This window comes from Triturus cristatus, chromosome 3_2, assembly GCF_964204655.1.
Source record: "Triturus cristatus chromosome 3_2, aTriCri1.1, whole genome shotgun sequence".
Taxonomy (NCBI): Eukaryota; Metazoa; Chordata; class Amphibia; order Caudata; family Salamandridae; genus Triturus; species Triturus cristatus.
The window spans coordinates 889,605,638-889,618,735 of record NC_140584.1 but is presented as its reverse complement, the minus strand read 5'-3'; the positions used below and the strand labels follow the sequence as shown (position 1 = coordinate 889,618,735).

General features: G+C 46.3%; 1 protein-coding gene across 1 annotated transcript in view; it reads right to left on the bottom strand.

Moving 5' to 3' along the window:
• Nucleotides 1-12,291, bottom strand: part of LOC146858396 (uncharacterized) — a 136,736-nt gene extending 124,445 nt beyond the window's left edge. Inside the window, exon 1 of the mRNA XM_085646914.1 lies at nucleotides 12,262-12,291. The gene's annotated coding sequence lies outside the window, so the exon portion shown is untranslated. The remainder of the gene's footprint in view (nucleotides 1-12,261) is intronic.
• Nucleotides 12,292-13,098: the final 807 nt, after the last annotated feature.

The following is a 13,098-nucleotide window of genomic DNA, read 5'->3' as shown; positions in this document are numbered from 1 at the left end:
TGGACGGAGCACTGAAACCTTTAAGACACTCACCCCCGGTCACAGATCTGGGTTGAATCCATCATCGTTATTTAGCTCACTTCACCACCCCAGTTCAGACCCAGCCATGTGCAAATCAGTCTTGATTCTATTCTTCATAGGAATAGTCCAGCCCGAACAGCCAAGCCAGGTCTTCCCTGGACTTCAAACAAGCATCCAGGGACCAGTTTCGAGGTAACACCCCTCATCAGCCAGGCTAGCTTGAATTCAGTGGCAAAGTGAGCAAGGGACACAGGTCTGGGCATACCCTGCCAACTTAGGACAAACAAAGCAAACACAAGGAGATGATGGAGGGAGCGTTGAAACTTTTCAGACACTCACCCGCAGTCACAGATCTGGGTTGAATCCATCATCGTCTTTAGCTCACTTTGCCACCCCAGTTCAGACCCAGTCATATGCAAATCATTTTTTATCCTATTCCTCATGGGAAGAGTCCAGCCCAAACATCCAAGCCAAGTCTTCCGTGGACCGGAAACTAGTATCTTGGCACCGGTTTTGGGGTAACAACCCACATCAGCCAGGCTACCTTGAATTCAGTGGCAAAGGGAGCAACGGGCCCACATCTGGGAATACCCTCCCAATTTAGGACAAACATGGCAAACACAAGGCGATGATGGAGGGAGCGCTGAAACTTTTCAGACACTCACCCCCAGTCACAGATGTGGGTTGAATCCATCATTGTTCTTTATCTTTCTACGCCACCTCAGTTCAGACCCAGCCATATGCAAATCAGTCTTGATCCTATTCCTCATGGGAATAGTCCAGCCCAAACTGCCTAGTCACTTTTTCCCTGGACCAGAAACTAGCATCTTGTGACCAGTTTCGGGGTAACACCTCTCATCAGCCAGGCTAGCTTGAATCCAGTGACAAAGTGAGCAAGTGACTCACGTCTTGGCATACCCTGCCAATTTAGGGGAAACAAAGCAAACACAAGGAGATTATGGATGGTGCACTGATTCTTTTCAGAAACACACCCCCAGTCACAGATCTGGGTGAAATCCATCCTTATTATTTAGCTCACTTTGCCACCACACTTCGGACCAAGCCATATGCAAATCAGTCTTCACCCTATTCCTCATGGATGTAGTCTAGTCCGAACTGCAAAGCCAGTTCTTCCATGTACCGGAAACAAGCATTCTGGGACCTGTTTCAGGCTAACACCACTCATCAGCCAGGCTAGCTTGAATCCAGTGGCAAAGTGAGGAAGGGACCAATGTCTGGGCATACTCTGCCAACTTAGGGCGAACAAAGCAAACTTAAAGAGGTGATGGGCGTAGCGCTGAAACTTTTCAGACACTCACCCCCAGTCACAGATCTGGGTTGAATCCTTCATTCTTCTTTAGCTCACTTCGCCACCCCAGTTCATACCCAGCCATATGCAAATAATTTTTGACCCTATTTCTCATTGGAAGAGTCCAGCCCGAACTGGCAAGCCAGGTCTTCAGAAGACCGAAAACAAGCATCTTGGGACCGGTTTCGGGGTGACACCCCTCACCAGCCAGACTAGGTTGAGTCCAGTGGCAAAATGAACAAGGGACCCACGTCTGGGCATACCTTGCCAACTTAGGGTGAACAAAGTAAACACAAGGAGATGATGGACGGAGCACTGAAACCATTAAGACACTCACCACCGGTCACAGATCCGGGTTGAACACATCATCGTTCTTTAGCTCACTTCAGCACCCCAGTTCAGACCCAGCCATATGCAAATCAGTCTTGAGTCTATTCCTCATGGGAATAGTCCAGCCTGAACGGCCAAGCCAGGTCTTCCCTGGACCTCAAACAAGCAACCAGGGACCGGTTTCGAGGTAACACCCCTCATCAGCTAGGCTAGCTTTAATTCAGTGGCAAAGTGAGCAAGGGACCCAGGTCTGGGCATACCCTGCCAACTTAGGACAAACACAAGGAAATGATGGAGGGAGCGTTGAAACTTTTCAGACACTCACCCCAGTCACAGATCTGGGTTGAATCCATCATCGTCTTTAGCTCAATTCGCCACCCCAGTTCATACCCAGCCCTATGCAAATAATTTTTGATCCTATTCCTCATGGGAAGAGTCCAGCCCAAACTTCCCAGCCAAGTCTTCCGTGGACCGGAAACTAGATTCTTGGTACCGGTTTCGGGGTAACACCCCACATCAGCCAGGCTAGCTTGAATTCAGTGGCAAAGGGAGCAACGGACCCACATCTGGGAATACCCTGCCAATTTAGGACAAACATGGCAAACACAAGGTGATGATGGCGGGAGCGCTGAAACTTTTCAGACACTCACCCCCAGTCACAGATCTGGGTTGAATCCATCATCGTTCTTTATTTCTCTTCGCCACCTCAGTTCAGACCCAGCCATATGCAAATCAGTCTTGATCCTATTCCTCATGGGAATAGTCCAGCCCAAACTGCCAAGCCACTTTTTCACTGAACAAGAAACTAGCATCCTGTGACCAGTTTCGGGGTAACACCTCTCATCAGCCAGGCTAGCTTGAATCCAGTGACAAAGTGAACAAGCGACACACGTCTTCGCATACCCTGCCGACTTAGGGGGAACAAAGCAAACACAAGGAGATCATGGATGGTGCACTGATTCTTTTCAGAAACACACCCCCAGTCACAGATCTGGGTTGAATCCATCATTGTTCTTTAGCTCACTTTGCCACCACACTTCAGACCAAGCCATATGCAAATCAGTCTTCACCCTATTCCTCATGGGAATAGACTAGCCCGAACTGCCAAGCCAGGTCTTCACTGGACTGGAAGCAAGCATTCTGGGAACTTTTTCAGGGTAACACCACTCATCAGCCAAGTAGCTTGAATCCAGAGGCAAAGTGTGCAAGGGACCAACGTCTGGACATATCCTGCCAACTTAAGGCGAACAAAGCAAACATAAGGAGGTGATGGACGGAGCAATGAAACTTTTCAGACACTCACCCTCAGTCACAGATCTTGGTTGAATCCAGCATCGTTATTTATCTCACTTCACCACCTCAGTTCAGACCCAGCCATATGCAACTCAGTCTTGACTCTATTCCTCACCGGAATAGTCCAGCCCGAACGGCCAAGCCAGGTCTTCCCTGGAGCGGAAACTGGCATCCTGGTACGGGTTTCGGGGTAACACCACTCATCAGCCAGGCTTGTTTGATTCCAGTGACAGAGTGAGCAAGGGACCCACATCTGGGACGCCCCTGCGAACTTAGGACAAACAAAGCAAACACATAGAGATGATGAAGGGAGCGCTGAAATATTTCAGACACTCACCCCCAGCCACATATCTTGGTTGAATCAATCATCATTCTTTAGCTCACTTCGCCACCCAAGTTCTGACCTAGCCAAATGCCAATCAGTCTTGACACTATTGCTCATGGGAATAGTCCAGCCCACACTGCTAAGCCACTTCTTCCTTGGAGCGGAAACTGGCATCCTGGGACCGGTTTCGGGGTAACACCCCTCATCAGCAGGGTAGCTTGAATCCGGTGACAAAGTGAGCAAGCAGCTCATGTCTGGGCATGCTCTGCCAACTTAGGGGAAACAAAGCAAACACAAGGAGGTGATGGACGGAGCGCTGAAACTTTTCAGACACTCACCCCCAGTCACAGATATTGGTTGAATCCATCATCGTTCTTTATCTCACTTCACCACCCCACTTCAGACTTAGCCATATGCAACTCAGTCTTGACTCTATTCCTCATGGGTTAAAAGTCCAGCACGAACTGCCAAGCCAGGTCTTCCCAGGACTGGAAACAAGCATCCTGGGAACGGTTTCAGGGTAACACCACTCATCAGCCAGTTTAGTTTGAATCCAGCGGCAAAGTGTGCAAGGGACCGTCTGGACATACCCTGCCAACTTAGGGCGAACAAAGCAAACATAAGGAGATGATGGACGGAGCGCTGAAACTTTTCAGACACTCACCCCCAGTCACAGATATTGGTTGAATCCATCATCGTTCTTTATCTCACTTCACCACCCCAGTTCAGACTAAGCCATATACAACTCAGTCTTGACTCTATTCCTCATGGGTTAATAGTCCAGCACGAACGGCCAAGCCAGGTCTTCCCTGGACCTCAAACAAGCATTCTGGGACCAGTTTAGAGGTAACACCCCTCATCAGCCAGGCTAGCTTGAATTTAGTGGCAAAGTGAGCAAGGGACCCATGTCTGGGCATACCCTGCCAACTTAGGACAAACAAAGCAAACACAAGGAGATGATAGAGGGAGCACTAAATCTTCTCAGACACTCACCGCTAGTCACAGATCCGGGTTGAATCCATCATTGTTCTTTAGCTCATTTCACTACCCCAGTTCAGACCCAGCCATATGCAAATCAGTCTTTACCCTATTCCTCATGGGAATAGTCCAGCTCGAACTGCCAAGCCAGGTCTTCCTTGGACGATAAACAACCATCCTGGGACTGATTTTGGGGTAACACCCCTCACCAGCCAGGCTAGTTTGAATCCAGTGACAGTGAGCAAGGGACCCACATCTGGGACGCCCCTGCGAAGGTAGGACAAACAAAGCAAACACATGGAGATGATGAAGGGAGCGCTGAAACTTTTCAGACACTCGCCCTCAGTCACAGATCTTGGTTGAATCAATCATTGTTCTTTAGCTCACTTCGCCGCCCAAGTTCCGACCCAGCCAAATGCCAATCAGTCTTGACCCTGTTCCTCATGGGAATAGTCCAGCCCACACTGCCTAGCCACTTCTTCCCTGGAGCGGAAACTGGCATCCTGGGACCAGATTCGGGGTAACACCCCTCATCAGCCAGGCTAGCTTGAATCCAGTGACAAAGTGAGCAAGCAGCTCATGTCTGGGCATGCCCTGCCAACTTAGGGGAAACAAAGCAAACACAAGGAGGTGATGGACGGAGCGCTGAAACTTTTCAGACACTCACCTTCAGTCACAGATATTGGTTGAATCCATCATCGTTCTTTATCTCACTTTGCCACCACACTTCGGACCAAGCAATATGCAAATCAGTCTTCACCCTATTCCTCATGGGAATAGTCCAGCCCGAACTGCCAAGCCAGGTCTTCCCAGGACTGGAAACAAGCATCCTGGGACCGGTTTCAGGGTAACACCACTCATCAGCCAGTCTAGCTTGAATCCAGCGGCAAAGTGTGCAAGGAACCAACGTCTGGGCATTCTGTGCCAACTTAGGGTAAACAAAACAAACATAGGAGGTGATGGACGGAGCACTGAAACTTTTCAGACACTCACCTGCAGTCACAGATCTTGGTTGAATCCGTCATCGTTTTTTAACTCACTTCACCACCCCAGTTCAAACCCAGCCATGCGCAAATCGATCTTGACTCTATTCCTCATGGGAATAGTCCAGCCTGAACGGTGGATTGAATCCATCATTGTTCTTTAGCTCACTTTGCCACCATACTTCGGACCAAGCCATATGCAAATCAGTCTTCACCCTATTCCTCATGGGAATAGTTTAGCCCAAACTGCCAAGCCAGGTCTCCACCGGACTGGAAACAAGCATTCTGGGACCAGTTTCAGGGTAACACCACTCATCAGCCAGGTAGCTTGAATCCAGCGGCAAAGTGTGTGAGGGACCAACGTCTGGCCATACCCTGCCAACTGAAGGCGAACAAAGTAAACACAAGGAGATGATGGACGGAGCACTGAAACCTTTAAGACACTCACCCCCGGTCACAGATCTGGGTTGAATCTATCATCGTTATTTAGCTCACTTCACCACCCCAGTTCAGACCCAGCCATATGCAACTCAGTCTTGACTCTATTGCTCATGGGAATAGTCCAGCCCGAACGGTCCAAGCCAGGTCTTCCCTGGACCTCAAACAAGCATTCTGGGACCAGTTTCAAGGTAACACCCCTCATCAGCCAGGCTAGCTTGAATTCAGTGGCAAAGTGAGCAAGGGAGACAGGTCTGGGCATACCCTGCCAACTTAGGACAAACAAAGCAAACACAAGGAGATGATGGAGGGAGCACTGAATCTTCTCAGACAATCACAGCTAGTCACAGATCTGGGTTGAATCCATCATTGTTCACTAGCTCACTTCGCTACCCCAGTTCAGACCCAGCCATATGCAAATCAGTCTTTACCCTACTCCTCATGGGAATAGTCCAGCTCGAACTGCCAAGCCAGGTCTTCCTTGGACCACAAACAAGCATCCTGGGACTGATTTTGGAGTAACACCCCTCACCAGCCAGGCTACTTTGAATCCAGTGACAGAGTGAGCAAGGGACCCACGTCTGGGACGCCCCTGCAAACTTAGGACAAACAAAGCAAACACATGGAGATGATGAAGGGAGCGATGAAACTTTTCAGACACTCACCCCCAGTCACAGATCGTGGTTGAACCAATCATCATTCTTTAGCTCACTTCGCCGCCCAAGTTTTGACCCAGCCAAATGCCAATCAGTCTTGACCCTATTCCTCATGGGAATAGTCTAGCCCACACTGCCAAGCCACTGCTTCCCTGGAGCGGAAACTGGCATCCTGGGACCGGTTTCGGGGTAACACCACTCATCAGCCAGGCTAGCTTGAATTCAGTGGCAAAGTGAGCAAAGGACCAACGTCTGGTTATACCCTGCCAACTTAGGGCGAACAAAGCAAACATAACGAGGTGATGGGCAGAGCGTTGAAGCTTTTCAGACACTCACCCCCAGGCACAGATCTGGTTTGAATCCACCATTGTTCTTTAGCTCACTTCGCCACCCCAGTTCAGACCCAGCCATATGCAAATCATTTTTGACCCTATTCCTCATGGGAATACTCCAGCCCGAACTGCCATGCCAGGTCTTCAGTGGACCGGAAGCAAGCATCTTGGGACCGGTTTCGGGGTAACACCCTTCACCAGCCAGGCTAGCTTGAATCCAGTGGCAAAATGAACAAGGGACCCACGTCTGGGCATACCTTGCCAACTTAGGGCAAACAAAGTAAACACAAGGAGATGATGGACGGAGCGCTGAAACCTTTCAGACACTCACACCCAGTCTGAGATCTGGGTTGACTCCATCATCGTTCTTTAGCTCAATTCACCCCCCCAGTTCAGACCCAGCCATATGCAAATCAGTCTTGACTCTATTCCTCATGGGAATAGTCCAGTCAGAACGGCCAAGCCAGGTCTTCCCTGGAGCGGAAACAAGCATCCAGGGACCGGTTTCGTGGTAACACCACTCATCAGCCAGGCTAGCTTGAATCCAGTGACAAAGTGAGCAAGCGGCTCATGTCTGGGCATACCCTGCCAACGTAGGGGAAACAAAACGAACACAAGGAGATGATGGATGGTGCGCTGATTCTTTTCAGAAACACACCTCCAGTCACAGATCTGGGTTGAATCCATCATTGTTCTTTAGCTCACTTCGCCACCACACTTCGGACCAAGCCATATGCAAATCAGTCTTCACCCTATTGCTCATGGGAATAGTCCAGCCCGAACTACCAAGCCAGGTCTTCCCTGGACTGGAAACAAGCATCCTGAGACCGGTTTCAGGGTAACACCACTCATCAGCCAGTCTAGCTTGAATCCAGCAGCAAAGTGTGCAAGGAACCAACGTCTGGGCATACACTGCCAACTTAGGGCAAACAAAGCAAACATAAGGAGGTGATGGACGGAGCGCTGAAAATTTTCAGACACTCACCTCCAGTCACAGATCTTGGTTGAATCCATCATCGTTCTTTAACTCACTTCACCACCCCAGTTCAAACCCAGCCATGCGCAAATTGGTCTTGACTCTATTCCTCATGGGAATAGTCCAGCCCGAACGGTGGATTGAATCCATCATTGTTCTTTAGCTCACTTCGCCACCCCAGTTCAGGCCCAGTCATATGCAAATCAGTCTTGACCCTAATCCTAATGGGAATAGTCCAGCCCGAGATGGAATCTTACAAGGACATTGGAAAGGCATCCAGACTACGAGGCCATGGATTGTCATGGGATATCCACCCAATGACAGTAAGACCCTCATTATGAGTTGACCAGATGTAAGGGTGGAAATCCCATTTGCCAATGATTCTTGGGTCTATCCTACAATGTCACTGAAAGCTGTTCAAGTATACCCTTTCTGCACTTGACTCTCAGGGTAGCAAGGAATAGCAGTCAAAGGCTTCTCAGGGAGGTAGTGTGGAGGACATGAGCTCGGAACTCAACAGTCAATCAACTGACACAATAATTTATTATCTAGCCCAGTTCTAATTATAGTAAAAAGAAGGTTAGCACAGAAAACCATAACACCACACAATTTAATGGGACTCCGAACAGGGTTGTAATTCCAGCTATGATCCCTTGGCACGTGATTATCATTTACACCCTATATTGGGCCCTCACGCTGTTCTAGGAGGACAATGGAAGTCCAAGAAATAGACTGCCTCATGCCTTGCCATATGGAGAATTCTTCAAAAAAATTCTGGATCTACTTCCCCCACAATCTAGGAGAATTGTAGTTCAGGTGCTCCTTCTTCCCACCTGGACTACGGAAACTCCTTGTATTTGGCACCTCCTAAATCGGTCATCAAGAGACTTCAGGTGGCTCAAAATGCGGCGGCAAGGATCATCTACAAGCAACCCAAACATTCCTCTGTGAAAAGTGCTTTGTCCTCCCTGCAGCAGCTTCCAGTGGAGGAAAGGATAATGTTTAAGGCCTGTTGCATGGTCCTCATGAGTATGAACCATAGAAGACCTCCCCTGATAAGGGCCCTTCTACCAGTTTATGTCCCCAATAGAGGTCTAAGATCTTCTAATGTAGGGCTCTTGAAGGTTCCACATGCTCATAGATCCAGATCGAATTCATACCTAAACTGAGATTGCTTACGTAACAGTCAAGGCTTCCACTGCAGAACATGGACTATGCATCTAGCTCAGTCTTTCACAAGTGAGGGCCCTGTGGATGGGACTGCAGACGAAGTGTCAGGGATTTCAAGATGGCTGTCACAAATTTCTTCAAAAATAGTTAGAATGTGGTTCTAGAGTCTGGTCTGCACTCACCCAACCAGAGAAGTCACCACCCCGGGAGGGCACAAAGCAAAGAAGGACTGGAAGAGGTGCGCAGAGGAAGATGCCAGGGGGAACAGTGAGAACAACTAAGGCAATGGGCCGTAGCACCAGGTAATTGTTATGATATACAAGTATTGCATGGTGACAGTGGGACTGTTGTGGGACACATTGTGATAAAGTAAGAGGCTTGGTGATGGCCAAAGCATCATTGTGGGGCCACTCGGTAAACCATGAAACACATGAATCTCATCTGAATGTTTGGGGTTCACAAGAACACGATTCACTGGTGACAGGTAAAGGAGAAAACCTTAATATAGAAATGTGATATTCAGGGCATGTTTTATTTTCCGAGGGTCAACCATGGTACATCAAGAAGACCTGATAGGAGGAGAAAACAGAAAGAGTAAAATTTCAGGAAGACATATGGTGAAAATATGAGTGATGTAACTCCATCATTGACTAAGCCGAACTTCTTCATTTTCTTTTGTTTTTCCGCTATATTTGCTTTAGAAGTTCACAGTCTCTAAATCATATATGACTTCTAATTAAGGAACTGGGTACCATGTCTAATTAGTCGGGTTCCATCTTGCAAGCCTGTTACAGGCCCACTGCCTGCTCATGTTGCTTCAGTCATGTGCCGCTGGCACATATTCTCCTAGTTGGCACTCTCAGCAGCCTCTCTGCTACCACAGCACTGCAGCTTCACTTAGTACTCAGGCCAATGTGGGTGAGCAACGCAGCAATCCTGTTTAGTGAACTCCAAGTCTAGCAAATGGGACATCCAGGCCAGGATCTGACGGATGCTCATTGTGGGCAGTTGCTGCCTTTGGTTTGGGATCACACAGGGTGCAGCCTCTGAGCCAGGATAAGACTTCCACTTTAACAACAACAGCAGCCCCTTCACTGGATTTGCTTGACGGGTACTTTGGGCACTGCAGAGATGCCACGCTATACATGGTTACTTTTTTTACTTGGTTTCTGTATATAGTCCACTGCGAGCCTTCAGTGGGAGAGCAGGTGATTCTTCACAACACAGGATGGCTCTGGCTTTTCTCCCAAGGGCAGTCAGCAATATCTGTATTTTCTGCAATTGAGAACAGAGTAGGCTTCTCCTTCAGCTCTCTCTTTGCCTCTCCGAACAGGCAGGCAGACTTCTCGGTGCTAGGAAGACCTTCAGCTTTTCCAGAAAGTTGTGAAGGCTTCAGTTGATGTCCCCTCACCACTGGGAGACTGGCTGTCATGCAGACATCAGCTCGAGTTACCCACAAGCTCTTCGAGTACTCTGCTGAAAACTCCCTTCCTTAGTTAGAAAACTGCAATTAACTGTGGTGATTTGGATCCCAATTTTTTACACATTTTCCAGACAGGGGATGTGGTTCCTCTGTCTAAGGTTTCAGAACTGCATTGGGTGCTACTAGACCTGAAATCCTTGGTGTGGTTTCCCCCCTAATCCTTTGCCTTCAACCCTACTCTTTTGCTGTCTTTAGGATTCTGAGCACTTTACCACTGCTAACCAATGCTAAAGTACTTGTGCCCACTCCTTAAAACATGGTAGAATTTGCTTATGCCCAATTGGCATCCTTACTTTACTTGTAAGTCCCTAGTAAAGTGGCACTACCCGTGCCCAGGGCCTGTAAATTAAATGCTACTAGTTGACCTGCAGCACTGATTGCGACAACCACTTAAGTAGCGCTTTAAACATGTCTCAGACCTGTGAGTGCAGCCTGTGTGCGCAATTTTAAACTGCCATTTCAACCTGGCAAACTAACTTTCTGCCATGTCAAAACCTTCCTTTAATACATATAAGTCAAGCCTAGAGTAGACTCTGGACAGCCAAGAGGGCAGGGTGCAATGTATTTAAAAAGGAGGAGATGTACTCTTATGTTTTACATTTCCTGGTAGTTTCACTACTGCAAGGCCTACCTTCCCATTGGATTACACTGGAGTTAATTTATTACACGTAATATGCTGTAATTTCCACATGGGAACAGGTAACTCATTCATGTTTGGTGTCTTTGGAAATGTAATGAAAATTCTGAACTTAGGGTGAAGTTGAATTTTAAATTACAATTTTGAAAATGCCACTTTTACAACATTCAAAAGTCTATATGCAGCTGGAATGCACTCAGTAATCTTAATTCAAACAAACGTAACTCATATACAAAACTTAATCAAAATCACGTGTGCACCTAGAGAGGGGCTCTGCTGGCCTCCTAATTCATAAGTGAAATATCAAAAAGACCCGGAAATGTATCTAGGAATGCCAGGTGCACTACTTACAAGTCACTCAATGAAGTGTACACAAAATTGTCAAACGTTATTAATACAATTGTATGAAAATTGACAAACTGAAGACGATGTATCCAATACTCCAAAGAAGTTAATCAAACATAAAATGTGGTTAGATCTGCTTTTATTCTTGATTGCCGCAGATGAAATAATGTTCATGAAGAAAAGTATTGAAAAAATAAACCAATGTGCTTGAAATTGGCAGAAAGATTAACAACGTAAAATTTCCCAATGCATTTTGGGCTATAATGTGAGCCCTTCGTCAGGGGAATCAGAAATACATTAATGAACTGCATTATTGTTTCTAGCAACAAGTGCTGGTCTGAAGATTCAACAAGAATAAAACATCAGGGCTCTATTAGAGGGCAGGGAGAATAGAAAAGGAAAAAGGGAAAGAAAGGGAAATTGTGGTAATTGACCACATGTTGTACCACGTGACTAAAGGAAATGAAACAAAAAGCGAAAGCTTGTGACAAACAAAATGTCAACTACTCTATTTAAAGGTGAAACATTGTGTGAATCATGTGCACAACAATCCTCAACTAAACTACAGTGATTAGCTAGAACGCCAAACATTCCCAGATAAACGCTATACAAACAAGTGCAATGAAGACTGTGCACATCTATATACTACATCAAAGAAAAAGTAAAAGTATACCTCAATTCATAATGTGTTCAACTCAAAATACAGGATATTGGACTCAACAGGAGGACTCTATAAAATAAATGAATCATATTCAAAAATTTGAAAATTGAAATAGTGAGAATTGAAATGCTGGCGGTACTGGAAATTCTTTCTTACCTACGCATACATGCAGGCAAAAGAATATGCTAAAAGTCTTCCGCACAGTATCAATGAAGAAAATGAAGTGGCACACCAGCAAACTGCACATAACGGAAGTCCTGTAAGCTGTCCGAGTTGCGACCTTAAAAACCAACAAGAAGACCATGTTAGCTGAAATGAACTCACCAATGCAGATCGGTCTTCCAACAAAACTCAACCGCTATGAAGTGGAAAACGTCGACTCCATCTGATTGACATGGAGCGGCATGCTGTGTTTAAAGCGTACACTGCAAAAATAGAAATGGGACTGGTTAGTAACGACAAAAGCAAACGAGTTAGATGAACAACTGAAACAGAAATAGGACTGGTCAATAAACACGGGGAAACTAAACAAAACAATAAAGCAGGTTGAAAGCCTAACTAAAGTTAGAAAATAGCTAAAAAATAGAAAAAATTGAAATGCCCATCAGCCAAGTGCTCAAAGGAAGATAAAAAAGGAAAATAAAAAGAAAGATGAAGAAAAGCGGGGGAACACCACTTATGTTGTTACCACATGATAAATGAGGCAAAGATACATGAAACACACAAAATATCCTCTGATGGAACAATAAATAAGCATCATATTAATAACACCAAAACACTGAAAAATGAGCATCTAGCACTGCATTAACATTGCAAATACATCGTAGAGAATCAGACAACGAGTTTGTGAAACGAAACCAAGACTAGAACACTCTAGGTGGCTGAAACATCGAGAACCAATATGAATTGTACAATCTAGTACAAATACCTGAAGTACTCTAATCTAATCTAATACATACACAAACCTAACTAAAAACTAAATGAACAAAAATACAGAGAGAATTAATTAAAAAGAACAATGGCAATCAGATTAAAATGTAAACAGCACTGTGGTCAAATATGCATGAAATGTACATTGCACAAAATGATTCATAAAAAACAAACCTTTCAGGGACATCGTTTCCATGAACCAGATCCAATGTGTCTCGCGTTGAGATAATA